The sequence below is a fragment of the Lucilia sericata genome, unplaced genomic scaffold (assembly GCF_015586225.1).
Source record: "Lucilia sericata isolate MDLA Ls3-8-SP2 unplaced genomic scaffold, ASM1558622v1 Contig001042F_arrow, whole genome shotgun sequence".
NCBI lineage: Eukaryota > Metazoa > Arthropoda > Insecta > Diptera > Calliphoridae > Lucilia > Lucilia sericata.
The window spans coordinates 113,393-132,635 of NW_023995022.1; the positions used below are offsets into that span (position 1 = coordinate 113,393).

Consider the following 19,243-nt stretch of genomic DNA (forward strand, 5'->3'; position numbering starts at 1 on the left):
TAGTGCAGTTCTAGTTCAGTTCTAGTTCAGTTCTAGTTCAGTTCTAGTTCAGTTCTAGTTCAGTTCTAGTTCAGTTCTAGTTCAGTTCTAGTTCAGTTCTAGTTCAGTTCTAGTTCAGTTCTAGTTCAGTTCTAGTTCAGTTCTAGTTCAGTTCTAGTTCAGTTCTAGTTCAGTTCTAGTTCAGTTCTAGTTCAATTCTAGTTCAGTTCTAGTTCAGTTCTAGTTCAGTTCTAGTTCAGTTCTTGTTCAGTTCTAGTTCAGTTCTAGTTCAGTTCAAGTTCAGTTCAAGTTCAGTTCTAGTTCAGTTCAAGTTCAGTTCTAGTTCAGTTCTAGTTCAGCTCTAGTTCAGTTCTAGTTCAGTTCTAGTTCAGTTCTAGTTCAGTTCTAGTTCAGTTCTAGTTCAGTTCTAGTTCAGTTCTAGTTCAGTTCTAGTTCAGTTCTAGTTCAGTTCTAGTTCAGTTCTAGTTCAGTTCTAGTTCAGTTCTAGTTCAGTTCTAGTTCAGTTCTAGTTCAGTTCTAGTTCAGTTCTAGTTCAGTTCTAGTTCAGTTCTAGTTCAGTTCTAGTTCAGTTCTAGTTCAGTTCTAGTTCAGTTCTAGTTCAGTTCTAGTTCAGTTCTAGTTCAGTTCTAGTTCAGTTCTAGTTCAGTTCTAGTTCAGTTCTAGTTCAGTTCTAGTTCAGTTCTAGTTCAGTTCTAGTTCAGTTCTAGATGAGTTCTAGATCAGTTCTAGTTCAGTTCTAGTTCAGTTCTAGTTCAGTTCTAGTTCAGTTCTAGTTCAGTTCTAGTTCAGTTCTAGTTCAGTTCTTACACAAAAGCTTATTTTACACACAAAATTTTTGATTTTACACAAATTCTTATATTTCTACAAAAACTCTATATTTCGCTATTTTTCACTAAATTTTCCTAAATTCCTAAAAACAGTTTGCCTACAATTTTTTTTTCTAACCAAACATGTTAAATTTTTATCCATTTCTATTTTCATTTTCATTGTTTATTTTTAACAATTCTTTCATTTTAAGACTATTTGCATAATTTATATAGAATTTCAAGAAAAAAATAAAAATATATGTAAATATATATTTATATAACAACGTATGTAAGTAAATAAAGAGTAGAGTGTTGCAGACTCCCTGTTGGTTTATGTTTAAAACACTCTAACATCATTTAACCCCCACTCCCAACAACATGAACTACAGAAAATTAAACAAAAAAACGGAACAAAAATAAATAAATACAAATTCAGTCCAGTACATTCTTGACGTTACTTACGCCTGTCACACCAATAAGGTGGTCATACATCTTTAAAAAAAAAGAAACAAAAAACAAATACTCTTTCTCTAAACTAAATGTTTTACTTATAAACAAGGATGTGTTCGCGTTATTATGGAAAAGCGCGTTATACACATACATTGTACTTTTGCCTTAACATAATCTTCTACCCCAGCCTCTCAGTATGACAATGTTTAACGTCCGTTTGTCTGTCTGTCTTGCCAGTTTCCCTGCATCCGAATCTGTTAAATTTTATAGTGAACATGCCACCCATTTAATAATCATCCCTAAACAAATCCTCAATCCACATGCAAATGAAGTTTTTTTTTTCTTTTAAGGATTTTTTTCACCAACCATTTTTTTGGGTTATATTGTAAATATATCCTAAATAACAATATTTTATACTTTAGTCCTGCTGTATGTAATGTTGTTGTTACTTAATATGTAAAGTTTATATGTGTGTATGTATATGTGAATGCGTGTGCTGTCCTGGTCGCTCGGGGAGTCATTTGTAGTTAAACGAAGGTGAAGGTTTTTCAATTGAAAATATATTTTTTCGTTCCTTTTGGTGATGTTTTTCATTTCTGTTTTCGTTATAAAATTCTTTTGTTTTTTAATATGAATTCGAATCAAATTTACACCAACTAAAAGAATCTTTGGATCTTAGACCTGTTAGGAAAATTACATAGCTTTTGACTATTTTATAGTTAAATTTAAATTGATAATTTTGACAATTTGACTAGTCTACAGTCAAGTCCATAATCTAGTCTGGACAACTCTCTAGTCTATAATCTATTTTATAGTGTAGTCTATAGTATTTTTAATAGTCTAATCTATAGTCTATATGTTCGTCTATAGTCTAGTATATAGTCTAGTATATAGTCTAGTATATAGTCTAGTATATAGTCTAGTATATAGTCTAGTCTATAGTCTAGTCTATAGTCTAGTCTATAGTCTAGTCTATAGTCTAGTCCATAGTCTAGTCTATAGTCTAGTCTATAGTCTAGTCTATAGTCTAGTCTATAGTCTAGTCTATAGTCTAGTCTATAGTCTAGTCTATAGTCTAGTCTATAGTCTAGTCTATAGTCTAGTCTATAGTCTAGTCTATAGTCTAGTCTATAGTCTAGTCTATAGTCTAGTCTATAGTCTAGTCTATAGTCTAGTCTATAGTCTAGTCTATAGTCTAGTCTATAGTCTAGTCTATAGTCTAGTCTATAGTCTAGTCTATAGTCTAGTCTATAGTCTAGTCTATAGTCTAGTCTATAGTCTAGTCTATAGTCAAGTCTATAGTCTAGTCTATAGTCTAGTCTATAGTCTAGTCTATAGTCTAGTCTATAGTCTAGTCTATAGTCTAGTCTATAGTCTAGTCTATAGTCTAGTCTATAGTCTAGTCTATAGTCTAGTCTATAGTCTAGTCTATAGTCTAGTCTATAGTCTAGTCTATAGTCTAGTCTATAGTCTAGTCTATAGTCTAGTATAGTCTAGTCTATAGTCTAGTCTATAGTCTAGTCTATAGTCTAGTCTATAGTCTAGTCTATAGTCTAGTCTATAGTCTAGTCTATAGTCTAGTCTATAGTCTAGTCTATAGTCTAGTCTATAGTCTAGTCTATAGTCTAGTCTATAGTCTAGTCTATAGTCTAGTCATAGTCTAGTCTATAGTCTAGTCTATAGTCTAGTCTATAGTCTAGTCTATAGTCTAGTCTATAGTCTAGTCTATAGTCTAGTCTATAGTCTAGTCTATAGTCTAGTCTATAGTCTAGTCTATAGTCTAGTCTATAGTCTAGTCTATAGTCTAGTCTATAGTCTAGTCTATAGTCTAGTCTATAGTCTAGTCTATAGTCTAGTCTATAGTCTAGTCTATAGTCTAGTCTATAGTCTAGTCTATAGTCTAGTCTATAGTCTAGTCTATAGTCTAGTCTATAGTCTAGTCTATAGTCTAGTCTATAGTCTATAGTCTAGTCTATAGTCTAGTCTATAGTCTAGTCTATAGTCTAGTCTATAGTCTAGTCTATAGTCTAGTCTATAGTCTAGTCTATAGTCTAGTCTATAGTCTAGTCTATAGTCTAGTCTATAGTCTAGTCTATAGTCTAGTCTATAGTCTAGTCTATAGTCTAGTCTATAGTCTAGTCTATAGTCTAGTCTATAGTCTAGTCTATAGTCTAGTCTATAGTCTAGTCTATAGTCTAGTCTATAGTCTAGTCTATAGTCTAGTCTAGTAGTCTATAGTCTAGTCTATAGTCTAGTCTATAGTCTAGTCTATAGTCTAGTCTAGTCTAGTCTAGTCTAGTCTATAGTCTAGTCTATAGTCTAGTCTATAGTCTAGTCTATAGTCTAGTCTATAGTCTAGTCTATAGTCTAGTCTATAGTCTAGTCTATAGTCTAGTCTATAGTCTAGTCTATAGTCTAGTCTATAGTCTAGTCTATAGTCTAGTCTATAGTCTAGTCTATAGTCTAGTCTATAGTCTAGTCTATAGTCTAGTCTATAGTCTAGTCTATAGTCTAGTCTATAGTAGTCTATGTCTAGTCTAGTCTAGTCTATAGTCTAGTCTATAGTCTAGTCTATAGTCTAGTCTATAGTCTAGTCTATAGTCTAGTCTATAGTCTAGTCTATAGTCTAGTCTATAGTCTAGTCTATAGTCTAGTCTATAGTCTAGTCTATAGTCTAGTCTAGTCTAGTCTAGTCTATAGACTAGACAATAGGCTAGACTAGACTATAGGCTAGAATAGACTATAGACTGACTGAAGACCAGACTTTAGACTAGTCTATAGTCTAGTCTACAGTCTAGTCTATAGTCTAGTCTATAGTCTAGTCTATAGTCTAGTCTAAAGTTTGGTCTACAGTCTAGTCTATAGTCTAGTCTAGCCTATAGTCTAGTCTAGCCTATAGTCTAGTCTATAGTCTGGTATATAGTCTAGTCTATAGTCTAGTCTATAGTCTAGTCTATAGTCTAGTCTATAGTCTAGTCTATAGTCTAGTCTATAGTCTAGTCTATAGTTTAGTCTATGGTCTAGTCTATGGTCTAGTGTATAGTCTAGTCTGGTCTACAGTCTAATCTATAGTCTAGTCTATAATCTAGTCTATAGTTTAGTCTATAGTCTAGTCTATAGTCTAGTCTATAGCTTAGTCTATAGTCTAGTCTATACTCTAGTCTATAGTCTAGTCTATAGCCTAGTCTATAGTCTGGTCTACAGTCTAGTCTATAGTCTAGTCTATAGTCTAGTCTATAGTCTAGTCTAGAGTATATTCTAAAGCCTGGAATATATTGTGGTCCATAGGCTAGATTATAGTGTAGACCATAGCCAAGAACATAATCTAGTTTATAGCCCAAAACATTGTGTAGTCTATAGTTTGGATTATAGTCGAGTCCATTGCAAGCTCTACGGCAGTGTTTCTTTCATTCCTCTTGGGGTTTTCTCTTATTCTCTTTTCTCTTTATCTCTTCTGTACAAAATTTTCTTTATTGTCAATTGACGCTAGGACTTGTGATGTATCCCGTGATAAAGCAACTCTAAATCTATACATTTTTTTATATATATTTTACGTATTTTTCCTTTTATATTCCGTCTTCATACTTATTAATCTCATGCTCTCAAGTCCATAGCTGCAAAAAAAAAACAGAAATTCATTATAGTCAGTCACACTTCTTAAACACAAAACACAGCCAGGACATGACTGTAGAGCAAGCTGAGATGAGAGTTCGAGCGTGAAGAGTTCGTCCTTTTTATTTCAAACGTTAATTTTTATTGCATGTAAATAACGCATCAAAATGTTAAGATTTTTCTTTAGAAAAAATTTTTTTCTTCCATTTATTCACTATTGCAGATAGAATTTGAAATAAAGGAAAATATTTATGTATATGAATGAATTTGGGGGTGGGGGAGAGGACAGGCATTGTGTAATAGAATGTGAACACTTTTTTTATGGATTTTCCATAAATGAATACAAATTTATAGAGTCAGTCTAAGTGGTTGTTTGTGTAAAAAAAAAACTTTCAAAAAACAAGAAAATTTTTTAATAGGATTGGTGTGGTGTGGGGGGTTTTAGAGGCTAGCAGAGCATTGGAGTAGAACTATTAGATAATTTTTAGAGAGTGTTGAGCATAATTAATGTGGTGATTTAGTAAATTATGTGTTTACTCATTAAAATCTATTAAAAAATCTGTTTCAAGTGGTGAATATCATTGAAAAAAGTATGGAATTGTTGTTATGAGTTTTTAAAAGCTTTCTCTTTTATTTCCAGACATTTTGGAGGTGTGGTGAATTTCTTTCAAAAGTGGTGAGTTTCTAAAAATCTCTTAAATTACATAATTTTTTAAGTTTTTTAATGCAATTCGTATACCACATTGAAAATTATTTATAAACTGACAAATTTTTCATACTATTAATGGAATTTAAGGTGTGGTGAATTTCCATTTCCTGCAATTTATTCATTTTTTCAAAGCTTTTTAACATAAATACACAGAAAATGTTCTTTTCCTTCATCAACTGCTTTAACTTTTCTAATACTTTTATAACTTAACAAAATGATTACTATCATCTCGTCTAGAAAACATTAAAAAAACTTTCTATTCCTATTGCTGCAACATACTTTAGCCTCAATGTGTGAATAGTTGGTTCAATAACCACTTCCTTATTAGTTCGAAACATAAGAAAAATAATATAAAATACAAAAGTTTTGCTTGCAAATCACCAACATTATCTTATATAACTACTTATAGAATTACTTGACAGCACTTACTTGATAATAATATTAAAGATTTTAATCGAGTTTTCTTTAAACTTTTTTCAATAAACTTAAGAATATGATTAAGACTTTAAGTTAAACAATTCAGTAACTAGAGCGTAACCATAATAAATGATAATTTACTTTTTTAAATATATTTCCACAAAATAAAAAAATACTTGTATTTCTAGTCCTTTTAGTCATTATTTTATAATTTTTTTTCATCTAAACCCTTTTTTCTTACCCAAATATCTAACCTTATCTGTTTACTTATTTATTTTATCTGTTGCAAAACCAGCTCTATTCTAAATATTTACTTAAGTTATTCGTCAAGCTTCTTTTTTTTATTAATTTTTTTTTTGTTTAAATCTCCAAAAAAAAGCTTGTAACACAAAATCATGTTTAAACACCTCATCAGGGCTTATCTCACGTTTTAGATTTAAAACCCAAAAGAAAATGTTCTAAAAGGAATTATTTTTGTTTTCCTTCAACATCAAACCTACAATTTTGTGCAACGGTTATGTATTTTTTTTCCTTTTCAACCAAAAACTATTTTATTTTAACTATTTTTTACATCTTTCTTTAGTGTTTTTTTGGCAGCAATTTAACAAACATGTATGTAGCATACCGTTTCCTTTAGGAAAATATTATAAAACGCGTGTTTATAACTATAATATTGTTAAGTTAAAAGTGCTTATTTGAGATCACAATGATGATGTTGATGATTTTGCCATAAAAGCCATTCATATAGAAATTGTTATATGGCACGTAACCGAAACTAACAAGGGTTTACACTAGAGGAAAAACAGTAGGAAAAATGTAGTCTCGTCTATAGTATCCACTGTAGTCTAGTCCATACTATGGATTATATTCTAGTCTGTAGTCTAATTTATAGTCTAGTCTGTAGTCTAGTCTACAGTCTAGTCTATAGTCTAGTCTATAGTCTAGTCTACAGTCTAGTCTGTAGTATAGTCTACAGTCTAGTCTATAGTCTAGTCTACAGTCTAGTCTATAGTCTAGTCTATAGTCTAGTCTATAGTCTAGTCTATAGTCTAGTCTATAGTCTAGTCTATAGTCTAGTCTATAGTCTAGTCTATAGTCTAGTCTATAGTCTAGTCTGTAGTCTAGTCTGTAGTCTAGTCTAGTCTAGTCTATAGTCTAGTCTGTAGTCTAGTCTGTAGTCTAGTCTAGTCTAGTCTATAGTCTAGTCTAGTCTATAGTCTAGTCTATAGTCTAGTCTATAGTCTAGTCTATAGTTTAGTCTATAGTCTAGTCTATAGTCTAGTCTATAGTCTAGTCTATAGTCTAGTCTATAGTGTAGTCTAAAGTCTAGTCTATAGTCTAGTCTATAGTCTAGTCTATAGTCTAGTCTATAGTCTAGTCTATAGTCTAGTCTATAGTCTAGTCTATAGTCTAGTCTATAGTCTAGTCTATAGTCTAGTCTATAGTCTAGTCTATTGACTAGTCTACTGACTAGTCTATATCTAGTCTATTGACTAGTCTATAGTTTAGTCTATAGTCTAGTCTATTGACTAGTCTACTGACTAGTCTATAGTCTAGTCTATTGACTAGTCTATAGTTTAGTCTATAGTCTAGTCTATAGACTAGTCTATAGTATAGTGTATAGTCTAGTCTATAGTCTAGTGTATAGTCTAGTCTATAGTCTAGTCTATAGTCTAGTCTATAGGCTAGTCTATAGGCTAGTCTATAGTCTTGTCTATTAGTCTAGTCTATAGTCTAGTCTATAGTCTAGTCTATAGTCTAGTCTATAGTCTAGTCTATAGTCTAGTCTATAGTCTAGTCTATAGTCTAGTCTATAGTCTAGTCTATAGTCTAGTCTATAGTCTAGTCTATAGTCTAGTCTATAGTCTAGTCTATAGTCTAGTCTATAGTCTAGTCTATAGTCTAGTCTATAGTCTAGTCTATAGTCTAGTCTATAGTCTAGTCTATAGTCTATAGTCTAGTCATAGTCTAGTCTATAGTCTAGTCTATAGTCTAGTCTATAGTCTAGTCTATAGTCTAGTCTATAGTCTAGTCTATAGTCTAGTCTATAGTCTAGTCTATAGTCTAGTCTATAGTCTAGTCTATAGTCTAGTCTATAGTCTAGTCTATAGTCTTATAGTCTAGTCTATAGTCTAGTCTATAGTCTAGTCTAGCTTCTATAGTCTAGTCTAGTCTAGTCTAGTCTATAGTCTAGTCTATAGTCTAGTCTATAGTCTAGTCTATAGTCTAGTCTATAGTCTAGTCTATAGTCTAGTCTATTAGTCTATAGTCTAGTCTATAGTCTAGTCTATAGTCTAGTCTATAGTCTAGTCTATAGTCTAGTCTATAGTCTAGTCTATAGTCTAGTCTATAGTCTAGTCTATAGTCTAGTCTATAGTCTAGTCTATAGTCTAGTCTATAGTCTAGTCTATAGTCTAGTCTATAGTCTAGTCTATAGTCTAGTCTATAGTCCGTTGTGTAGTACAGTGTATAGTCTGGTCTATACCTAGTCTATAGTCAAGTGTATAGTCTCGTATATATGCTATTCTATAGTTTGGCTTATAGTCAATGCTAGTGTAAACCTTTAGCTTTCTTAAACAGCAAGTGTTATTTTTGTTCACTCATTCACATAAAGTGGGTGTTATGTTGCATTTTTCTAGTTTTTTCTTACAACAAAATTTCATCTTGTTGCTATTTTATACATTATCCATCTATACTTGCTCTCTATATGTCTATTATTATTTTATAACAATTTGCTAGCTCACAATATATATTCTAGCCATATACTCATTTTTCTTAAGTAGGCTCTAACATATTTAATTCTAGAGGTGCTGCTTGCACATACTACATTCACTCACTCAGTTGTTACCACTAAATCCAGCTTGGACTTTAATTTACTTCAACGGCGGCATTAACATCTTATATTATTGATCTCACAAACATTTTTAGTAGCTGCTTAAGTTGTTGCAAGTAAAAACTAAACCATTCTTCTGTTTCGTTTAGTTCATAATATTTTAAAGATGATAATAATGGTATTTTGGTATTTGAAATTTTAAGAAACTATAGAGTGTGAGTAGTGTATATAAATAGTGTTCAACCTAAGGGGTCATACGTTTTAAGGTGCTGTTTACTATAGTGTGTAAGAAAACACTTTGCAGTTATGATTAATCGAATGATGGTTAAAGGGATGCCATGATAATGGATTTTACAAAATTAGGTGGATGTGACAAAGGCCAGACTATAATCTAGTCCAGAGTTTAGTACTAACTATAGTCCACAAGATTGTACAGACTATAGTCAAGACTATAGTTCGGACTATAATTCAGATTGTAGTCCAGACTATAGTTCAAACTATAGTTCAGACTATTGCACAGACTATAGTTTTAACTATAGTTCAGAATATTGTGCAGTCTATAGTTTTGATTATAGTCGAGACTATAATTCAGATTATTGTCCAGACTATAGTTCAGATTATAGTCCAGACTATAGTTTAAACTATAGTTTAGACTATAGTGCAGTCTATAGTTTTGATTATAGTCGAGACTATAATTCCAGACTGTAATTCAGATTATAGCCCAGACTATAGTTCAGATTATAGTCCAGGCTATAGTCTAGACTGTAGTTCAGACTATAGTCAAGACTGTAGTTCAGACTATAGTCCAGACAATAGTTCAGACTATAGTCCAGACTATAGTTCAGACTATAATCCAGACTATAGTCCAGACTATAGTTCAGACTATAGTCCAGACTATAGTTCAGACTATAGTCCAGTCTATAGTTCAGACTATAGTTTAGACTATAGTTCAGACTATTGTTCAGTCTAGTGCACAGTATGGTATCGACTATAGTCCATAATATAAATCAGATTATAGTCCAGACTATGGCTAGTTCAATAGTCCACTTTATAGTACAGATTATAGTGGAGTATATAGTCCTGACAAAAGCCCAAACCCTACCCAAGACTACCTTTATTTCCCATAAACTTGGCAACTCTTTTCCTCTAAAACATTAACCAATATAAACACAATACAATAAAATGATTTTGATATCAATATTTTAACCACGCATAGACTTATATATTTTTCTATATATTCTTCACTAAAAGAACCAACTACAAAATATTCTCTACCTTAAAGGATTCTGTCAAATTCATTGTTTTCCGGTGTCTAAATTGTAGTGTTTCATTTTAAACGCTAAGCAGCCACTCTTAAGCAGATACGAAGTGAATAGAAAAAAAATTAAAAGAGATCTCAAATATAGTAATAACCATGTGAACGTTTTGATAATTCCCCTCTATTATATTAAAGGTATTTTCAGGGTATGAATACTTTAGTTACTGTACATGAATTTACTTACAAAAAAAAAAAAAATGAAAGAAATTGCTGCAGCAACATTTAGCAAATACCACACGTATGAGTATACGTTTGAAAACAACATCTGTTGCTGTTGCCTTTCTGTTGCAAATAAATGTTTTCGCGTGTTGCATGTGAAGTTTCCTTTAAAGTTGAAAATTTCAACAAAAAAAGGGAGTTAGGTGAGATTTTGATAGTTTTCATGCATATGCTGTGAGTTGTTTTTTTTTGGAAATATTACTTTGGTCAGTTAGTATTATAGTGGCATGTTCGTTTGTCTATTACAACCTATATTTTTTTGTTTTGCTATTGTTGTTCAGTGTTCTTTTTGATTGGTTATAAGATCTGTGCTGTTTTTTTCCTGGTTATTGCCTTGTTAGGATTTTGAACTAGCAAAGTTAGACAGTTTTAGGTTTTTTTGCAGTGGTTGCAGCAGTAGTTTTTTAGTCTATACTTCAGACGATTGTTACACCCACAATTAAATAAATACTGACTGATTCTTGTTTCAGCTTCTAGTAATATATAGCATTTTTATGCATACATATGGTTAAGAGGTAAAGTGGGTGAGGAAAGTATACGTTCTAGTGATCTTAGACAATAAACAATAATAGAGACTTAACTTTAGATCAGACTATAGACCAATCCATACACTTAAGATCCCATTAAAAACTATTTGATATAACAGACTATAGACTAAAATGTCCAGACTATAGACGTATCTATAGTCCAGATTATGGTCAAGATTAGAATGTAATATAGACTATACACCAGACTATAGACTAGACTATAGACTAGACTATAGACTAGACTAGACTATAGACTAGACTATAGACTAGACTATAGACTAGACTATAGACTAAACTATAGACTAGACTATAGACTAGACTATAGACTAGACTATAGACTAGACTATAGACTAGACTATAGACTAGACTATAGACTAGACTATAGACTAGACTATAGACTAGACTATAGACTGTACTCTAGACTAGACTATAGACTAGACTATAGACTAGACTATAGACTAGACTATAGACTAGACTATAGACTAGACTATAGACTAGACTATAGACTAGACTATAGACTAGACTATAGACTAGACTATAGACTAGACTATAGACTAGACTATAGACTAGACTATAGACTAGACTATAGACTAGACTATAGACTAGACTATAGACTAGACTATAGACTAGACTATAGACTAGACTATAGACTAGACTATAGACTAGACTATAGACTAGACTATAGACTAGACTATAGACTAGACTATAGAATAGACTATAGACTAGACTATAGACTAGACTATAGACTAGAATATAGACTAGACTATAGACTAGACTATAGACTAGACTATAGACTAGACTATAGACTAGACTATAGACTAGACTATAGACTAGACTATAGACTAGACTAAAGACTAGACTAAAGACTAGACTATAGACTAGACTATAGACTAGACTATAGACTCGACTATAGACTAGACTATAGACTAGACTATAGACTAGACTATAGATTAGACTATAGACTAGACTATAGACTAGACTATAGACTAGACTATAGACTATAGACTAGACTATAGACTAGACTATAGACTAGACTATAGACTAGACTTTAGACTAGACTATAGACTAGACTATAGACTAGACTATAGACTAGACTATAGACTAGACTATAGACTAGACTAGACTAGACTAGACTATAGACTAGACTATAGACTAGACTATAGACTATAGACTAGACTAGACTATAGACTAGACTATAGACTAGACTATAGACTAGACTATAGACTAGACTATAGACTAGACTATAGACTAGACTATAGACTAGACTATAGACTAGACTATAGACTAGACTATAGACTAGACTATAGACTAGACTATAGACTAGACTATAGACTAGACTATAGACTAGACTATAGACTAGACTATAGACTAGACTATAGACTAGACTATAGACTAGACTATAGACTAGACTATAGACTAGACTATAGACTAGACTATAGACTAGACTATAGACCTAGACTATAGACTAGACTATAGACTAGACTATAGACTAGACTATAGACTAGACTATAGACTAGACTATAGACTAGACTATAGACTAGACTATAGACTAGACTATAGACTAGACTATAGACTAGACTATAGACTAGACTATAGACTAGACTATAGACTAGACTATAGACTAGACTATAGACTAGACTATAGACTAGACTATAGACTAGACTATAGACTAGGACTATAGATAGGACTATAGACTAGACTATAGACAGACTATAGACTAGACTATAGACTGACTATAGACTAGACTATAGACTAGACTATAACTAGACATAGACTAGAATAGAACTAGACTATAGACAGACTATAGACTAGACTATAGACTAGACTATAGACAGACTATAGACTAGACTATAGACTAGACTATAGACTAGACTATAGACTAGACTATAGACTAGACTATAGACTAGACTATAGAACTAGACTATAGACTAGACTATAGACTAGACTAATAGACTAGACTAATAGACTAGACTATAGACTAGACTAATAGACTAGACTATAGACTAGACTATAGACTAGACTATAGACTAGACTAGATAGACTATGATACTATAGACTAGACTATAGACTAGACTATAGACTAGACTATAGACTAGACTATAGACTAGACTAATAGACTAGACTATAGACTAGACTATAGACTAGACTAGTAGACTAAGACTATAGACTAGACTATAGAATAGACTATAGACTAGACTATAGACTAGACTATAGACTAGACTATAGACTAGACTAATAGACTAGACTATAGACTAGACTATAGACTAGACTATAGACTAGACTATAGACTAGACTATAGACTAGACTATAGACTAGACTATAGACTAGACTATAGACTAGACTATAGACTAGACTATAGACTAGACTATAGACTAGACTATAGACTAGACTATAGACTAGACTATAGACTAGACTATAGACTAGACTATAGACTAGACTATAGACTAGACTATAGACTAGACTATAGACTAGACTATAGACTAGACTATAGACTAGACTATAGACTAGACTATAGACTAGACTATACTAGACTATAGACTAGACTATAGACTAGACTATAGACTAGACTATAGACTAGACTATAGACTAGACTATAGACTAGACTATAGACTAGACTATAGATTAGACTATAGACTAGACTATAGACTAGACTATAGACTAGACTATAGACTAGACTATAGACTAGACTATAGACTAGACTATAGACTAGACTATAGACTAGACTATAGACTAGACTATAGACTAGACTATAGACTAGACTATAGACTAGACTATAGACTAGACTATAGACTAGACTATAGACTAGACTATAGACTAGACTATAGACTAGACTATAGACTAGACTATAGACTAGACTATAGACTAGACTATAGACTAGACTATAGACTAGACTATAGACTAGACTGTAGACTAGACTATAGACTAGACTATAGACTAGACTATAGACTAGACTATAGACTAGACTATAGACTAGATTATAGACTAGACTATAGACTAGACTATAGACTAGACTATAGACTAGACTATAGACTAGACTATAGACTAGACTATAGACTAGACTATAGACTAGACTATAGACTAGACTATAGACTAGACTATAGACTAGACTATAGACTAGACTATAGACTAGACTATAGACTAGACTATAGACTAGACTATAGACTAGACTATAGACTAGACTATAGACTAGACTATTGACTAGACTATAGATTAGACTATAGACTAGACTATAGACTAGACTATAGATTAGACTATAGACTAGACTATAGACTAGACTATAGACTAGACTATAGACTAGACTATAGACTAGACTATAGACTAGACTATAGTCTAGACTATAGACTAGACTATAGACTAGACTATAGACTAGACTATAGACTAGACTATAGACTAGATTATAGACTAGACTATAGACTAGACTATAGACTAGACTATAGACTTGACTATAGACTAGACTATAGACTAGACTATAAAATAGACTATAGACTAGACTATAGAATAGACTATAGACTATAGTCCAAATATAGTCCATACTACAGACTAGACTGTAGACTAAACTTGTTTATATATAATTTGGTCTATGGTCAAGATATTTATTTATGGTCAAGATATATTCGTAATACATGTGTTGATGATGTATTACCTTTCTTACGCACTGTACTGTCGTTTCAGTTATACATTTTCTCTTAAATCGTGATTTTTAGTTGCTGTTTAAGTGTTATGACGTCTCATACTTGCGGCGCTTTTTGCACTTGAGTGTTTTTTTAGAGTCCCAGTCTTCGTGTGTTTCTCTCAACTTTTATTTGCCAAGATCATTATTATTATAGTTGCCATTGTGGCAGTATGGTTGTATTGCCGTCCATCCGTCCGTCTGTATGTTATTGGATTATGAAAAATTGTTATGAATTTATATCTCGTATTGTGTGAAAGAATGATTTATTTGCTCACGCGCACGTTCCAGATGCCGGTCTTTAAGCCATGGTTTTTTATTTCGCACAAGCTGTCCAGTTTTTTTTTTTTATATTTCGTTGCAAAAAGCTTTAAGTTATTTGTTGCAAAATAGACAAATTTATCAAGGTCTAATTAATCTTTTGATATGTAAGAAAAGAAAGAATGAATTTAAAGGTAACTATTCTTCACTTCCCCTTTATACATAGGAACCCTAGAATGTTCCTTATAGAAAACCAAGAAAATTCGCACGCTGGCTAAATGTATTAACATTTTTTTGTTTTGTTAAAATTGTTTGTTGTAAGTTGTTATTTTGTTGTTGTCGTTAAACTTATTCGCAAACATTTTTTGTAATGTTAGAGAAAAAAAAAAAGATAAATGACATCAATTGACTCCATTAGCCGCCAAGTGAACGCTACCGCCTTTAGATATTTTATACAATAAACTACAACTTATCTACATACATATAGTAGTATATTTTACCACTTACAGGGGTTGTCATTACTAAACCAATGTATTGACAGCAAACAAACATTCCTCCTTCTGCTGCAGCCCCAGTCCACCCCCTCTAGTAAACTTCCTATAGATTTTGCGAAATTTAAGAAAAATAAGAAATTCATACAACCATTTATTGTGTAAATAAAGTCTTTGACTGCTATTAAAGTGAAACATTAAATTTGCATATTGTTTGCATCGTTTGACAATCAGGATGTACTGTTACTGCTCTCTGTTCCCTTTTACAATGAAACCATTAAAAATCCAATAAAATAAAATTCCAATAAAAATATTTTGGCAATACGAGTCTCGTAGTCGTTTGATAAACTGTATCTAGATGGCATCGATTGGGTGGAAGGGGATATTTGTAACTTGCAAAAATCTTGTTGACATTCTGTCTCACTAAAGTGTGGAAATGCGTGTAGGGCTGTTACCTCGGTAGTGTTTGCGAATATAAAATTGTTCAAATGGGAAAAGTCTTAAAGTCGAAACCTTTAGTGTTGTTAATGTTGTCTATTCATACAGGTTCTGTTATTTTTATTCAGTTGACAAGTTTTGGCTTTTCACGGGTGGTTTGTTGATTTTCTAAATAAACTTGGAGTTGTTTGTTTGATATTCAAGTGGAAAAACCACTAGATCAAAAGTGTTTGATTTTCAAAAGTTTTTTTTTTCTATCCAATTTCCTAAGCACGATTTTTGTTACTAATTTAAATAATCAGAATACTGGACTAAAGTCAGGGCTATAATATATTCTATAGTATAGACAATAGTCTATTCTATTATGAGGATTAGTCCACTTTATAGTCTGGACTACATTCTAGTCTACAGTCTGTACTATAATCTAGTCTTTAGTATGGACTTGTATGAAGATTTGGCCAGTCTATAGTCAAACTATTGTCTGTGCTATATACTATAGATTATTCTAAAGTGTGGACAACATTCTAGGGCCGTCATCTAGTCTATATCCTAGTCTATAGCTTATAGAATATAGTCTACTCTATATTCTACTCTATAGTCTAGTCTATAGTCTAGTCTATAGTCTAGTCTATAGTCCTAGTCTAGTCTATAGTCTAGGTCTATAGTCTAGTCTATAGTCTAGTCTATAGTCTAGTCTATGGTCTAGTCTATAGTCTAGTCTATAGTCTAGTCTATAGTCTAGTCTATAGTCTAGTCTATAGTCTAGTCTATAGTCTAGTCTATAGTCTAGTCTATAGTCTAGTAGTCTAGTTCTATAGTCTAGTCTAGTCTAGTCCTATAGTCTAGTCTATAGTCTAGTCTATAGTCTAGTCTATAGTCTAGTCTATAGTCTAGTCTATAGTCTAGTCTATAGTCTAGTCTATAGTCTAGTCTATAGTCTAGTCTATAGTCTAGTCTATAGTCTAGTCCTAGTTAGTCTATAGTCTAGTCTATAGTCTAGTCTATAGTCTAGTCTATAGTCTAGTCTAGTCTAGTCTATAGTCTAGTCTATAGTCTAGTCTATAGTCTAGTCTATAGTCTAGTCTATAGTCTAGTCTATAGTCTAGTCTATAGTCTAGTCTATAGTCTAGTCTATAGTCTAGTCTATAGTCTAGTCTATAGTCTAGTCTATAGTCTAGTCTATAGTCTAGTCTATAGTCTAGTCTATAGTCTAGTCTATAGTCTAGTCTATAGTCTAGTCTATAGTCTAGTCTATAGTCTAGTCTATAGTCTAGTCTATAGTCTAGTCTATAGTCTAGTCTATAGTCTAGTCTATAGTCTAGTCTATAGTCTAGTCTATGAGTCTAGTCTATAGTCTAGTCTAGTCTATAGTCTAGTCTATAGTCTAGTCTATAGTCTAGTCTATAGTCTAGTCTATAGTCTAGTCTATAGTCTAGTCTATAGTCTAGTCTATAGTCTAGTCTTGTCTAGTCTATAGTCTAGTCTATAGTCTAGTCTATAGTCTAGTCTATAGTCTAGTCTATAGTCTAGTCTATAGTCTAGTCTCTATAGGTCTAGTCTATAGTCTAGTCTATAGTCTAGTCTATAGTCCTAGTCTATAGTCTAGTCTATAGTCTAGTCTATAGTCTAGTCTATAGTCTAGTCTATAGCTTATAGTCTAGTCTATAGTCTAGTCTATAGTCTAGTCTATAGTCTAGTTATAGTCTAGTCTATAGTCTAGTCTATAGTCTAGTCTATAGTCTAGGTCTATAGTCTAGTCTATAGTCTAGTCTATAGTCTAGTCTATAGTCTAGTCTATAGTCTAGTCTATAGTCTAGTCTATAGTCTAGTCTATAGTCTAGTCTATAGTCTAGTCTATAGTCTAGTCTATAGTCTAGTCTATAGTCTAGTCTATAGTCTAGTCTATAGTCTAGTCTATAGTCTAGTCTATAGTCTAGTCTATAGTCTAGTATAGTCTAGTCTATAGTCTAGTCTATAGTCTAGTCTATAGTCTAGTCTATAGTTAGTCTATAGTCTAGTCTATAGTCTAGTTATAGTCTAGTCTATAGTCTAGTCTATAGTCTAGTCTATAGTCTAGTCTATTAGTCTAGTCTATAGTCTAGTCTATAGTCTAGTCTATAGTCTAGTCTATAGTCTAGTCTATAGTCTAGTCTATAGTCTAGTCTATAGTCTAGTCTTAGTAGTCTTCGTCTAGTTCTATAGTCTAGTCTATAGTCTAGGTCTATAGTCTAGTCTATAGTCTAGTCTATAGTCTAGTCTATAGTCTAGTCTATAGTCTAGTATATAGTCTAGTCTATAATCTAGTCTATAGTCTAGTCTGAGTCTATAGTCTAGTCTATAGTCTAGTCTATAGTCACAGTCTATCTCTATATTGCCTAGGTTTGTACCTTTTTTTTCATGTCCTCTGTAAATATTAACATATTAATCCTTGCCAAAAAAAAAAAAAAAAGAAAATGGCAAATAATATGAGGCAATCCTTAAATCAGATTGTGTAAAGCCTCTAACACAAATACAACCAACCAACAATAACAAAACATAGCAACACCGCTAACAACAACAATGAAATCCTTGTTAGTATTAACAAGGACTAAAGTGTTGGTCTTGCAACAACATCTCTAAAACACACACATTCATACATAATATAGACAACATGCAACACACACGCACTTCAAACAAACACTTTATGATTGTTTTGTGGCATTAAATTGATGTTTTGCCAATTTTCAATACAATTGCAAAATATTTAAGGGAACAAAAGAAATGAATCGTTGCTCACTTGTGGGTAAACGGGAGGAAAAAGGGAAAACTGTTTTTCCTTTAACAACATAAATTTTGAAAATTAGGGTGCTTTGCAAAAAATAAACAAAGTGTGCAAAAAAAAAAAAATACAGTTGGAAAAACAGGGGTGCTATGTTTAAAGGAAAATTTAAGCAAGTAGGATTTTCCTGTGGTGGTGTGGGTTGGCCTGGAGTAAGTATTTTGATTTGTTTTTTGTTAGTATGTAGCACGTTCAGACTATTTACCGTAGTGTTTAGTTGATTGGCTTTTGGTTTCCATTACATTACATTATTTTCTTTTGTTGTTTTTTTTTTTTTTGCTGGATTACTTTTGCCAAAATAACAGTTTAGCGGGTGTATATTTAGCATGTCATAAATTTTGCACATGTTGACAGGCTCAATATCTGTCATCGCTTACGTTCTATTGGGATGACGCCGTCGCCACTTTGTACAGCAACCAAAACATGTCATTAAAGTAAAATTGACTCTTCTTTTTCAAATTTCCTGAATACAACAGGCTCATAAAGGGAATTGCTATATGGGCATTTTAGGCCTCTGTGGTATCATTATATTATATATAGCAAAAATATTTTGATATTTTTTCTTTTCTATTGGTATAATTTTCTAACTTGCAAATCTCCAAGGTGGGAGCGTTGTTTTGCTTGTTGTTGACTTGTTTAATGGAGTTAAGTTTCGGTTTCTTTATTCAATACAA

At 32.2% G+C, this 19,243-nt stretch overlaps 1 long non-coding RNA gene across 1 annotated transcript in view; it reads left to right on the plus strand.

Moving 5' to 3' along the window:
• The window catches only part of LOC119609713, a 71,455-nt gene that overhangs the window by 20,611 nt on the left and 31,601 nt on the right, over positions 1-19,243 (plus strand). Inside the window, exon 2 of the long non-coding RNA XR_005231949.1 lies at positions 5,509-5,544. This is a non-coding gene — a long non-coding RNA (uncharacterized LOC119609713). The remainder of the gene's footprint in view (positions 1-5,508; positions 5,545-19,243) is intronic.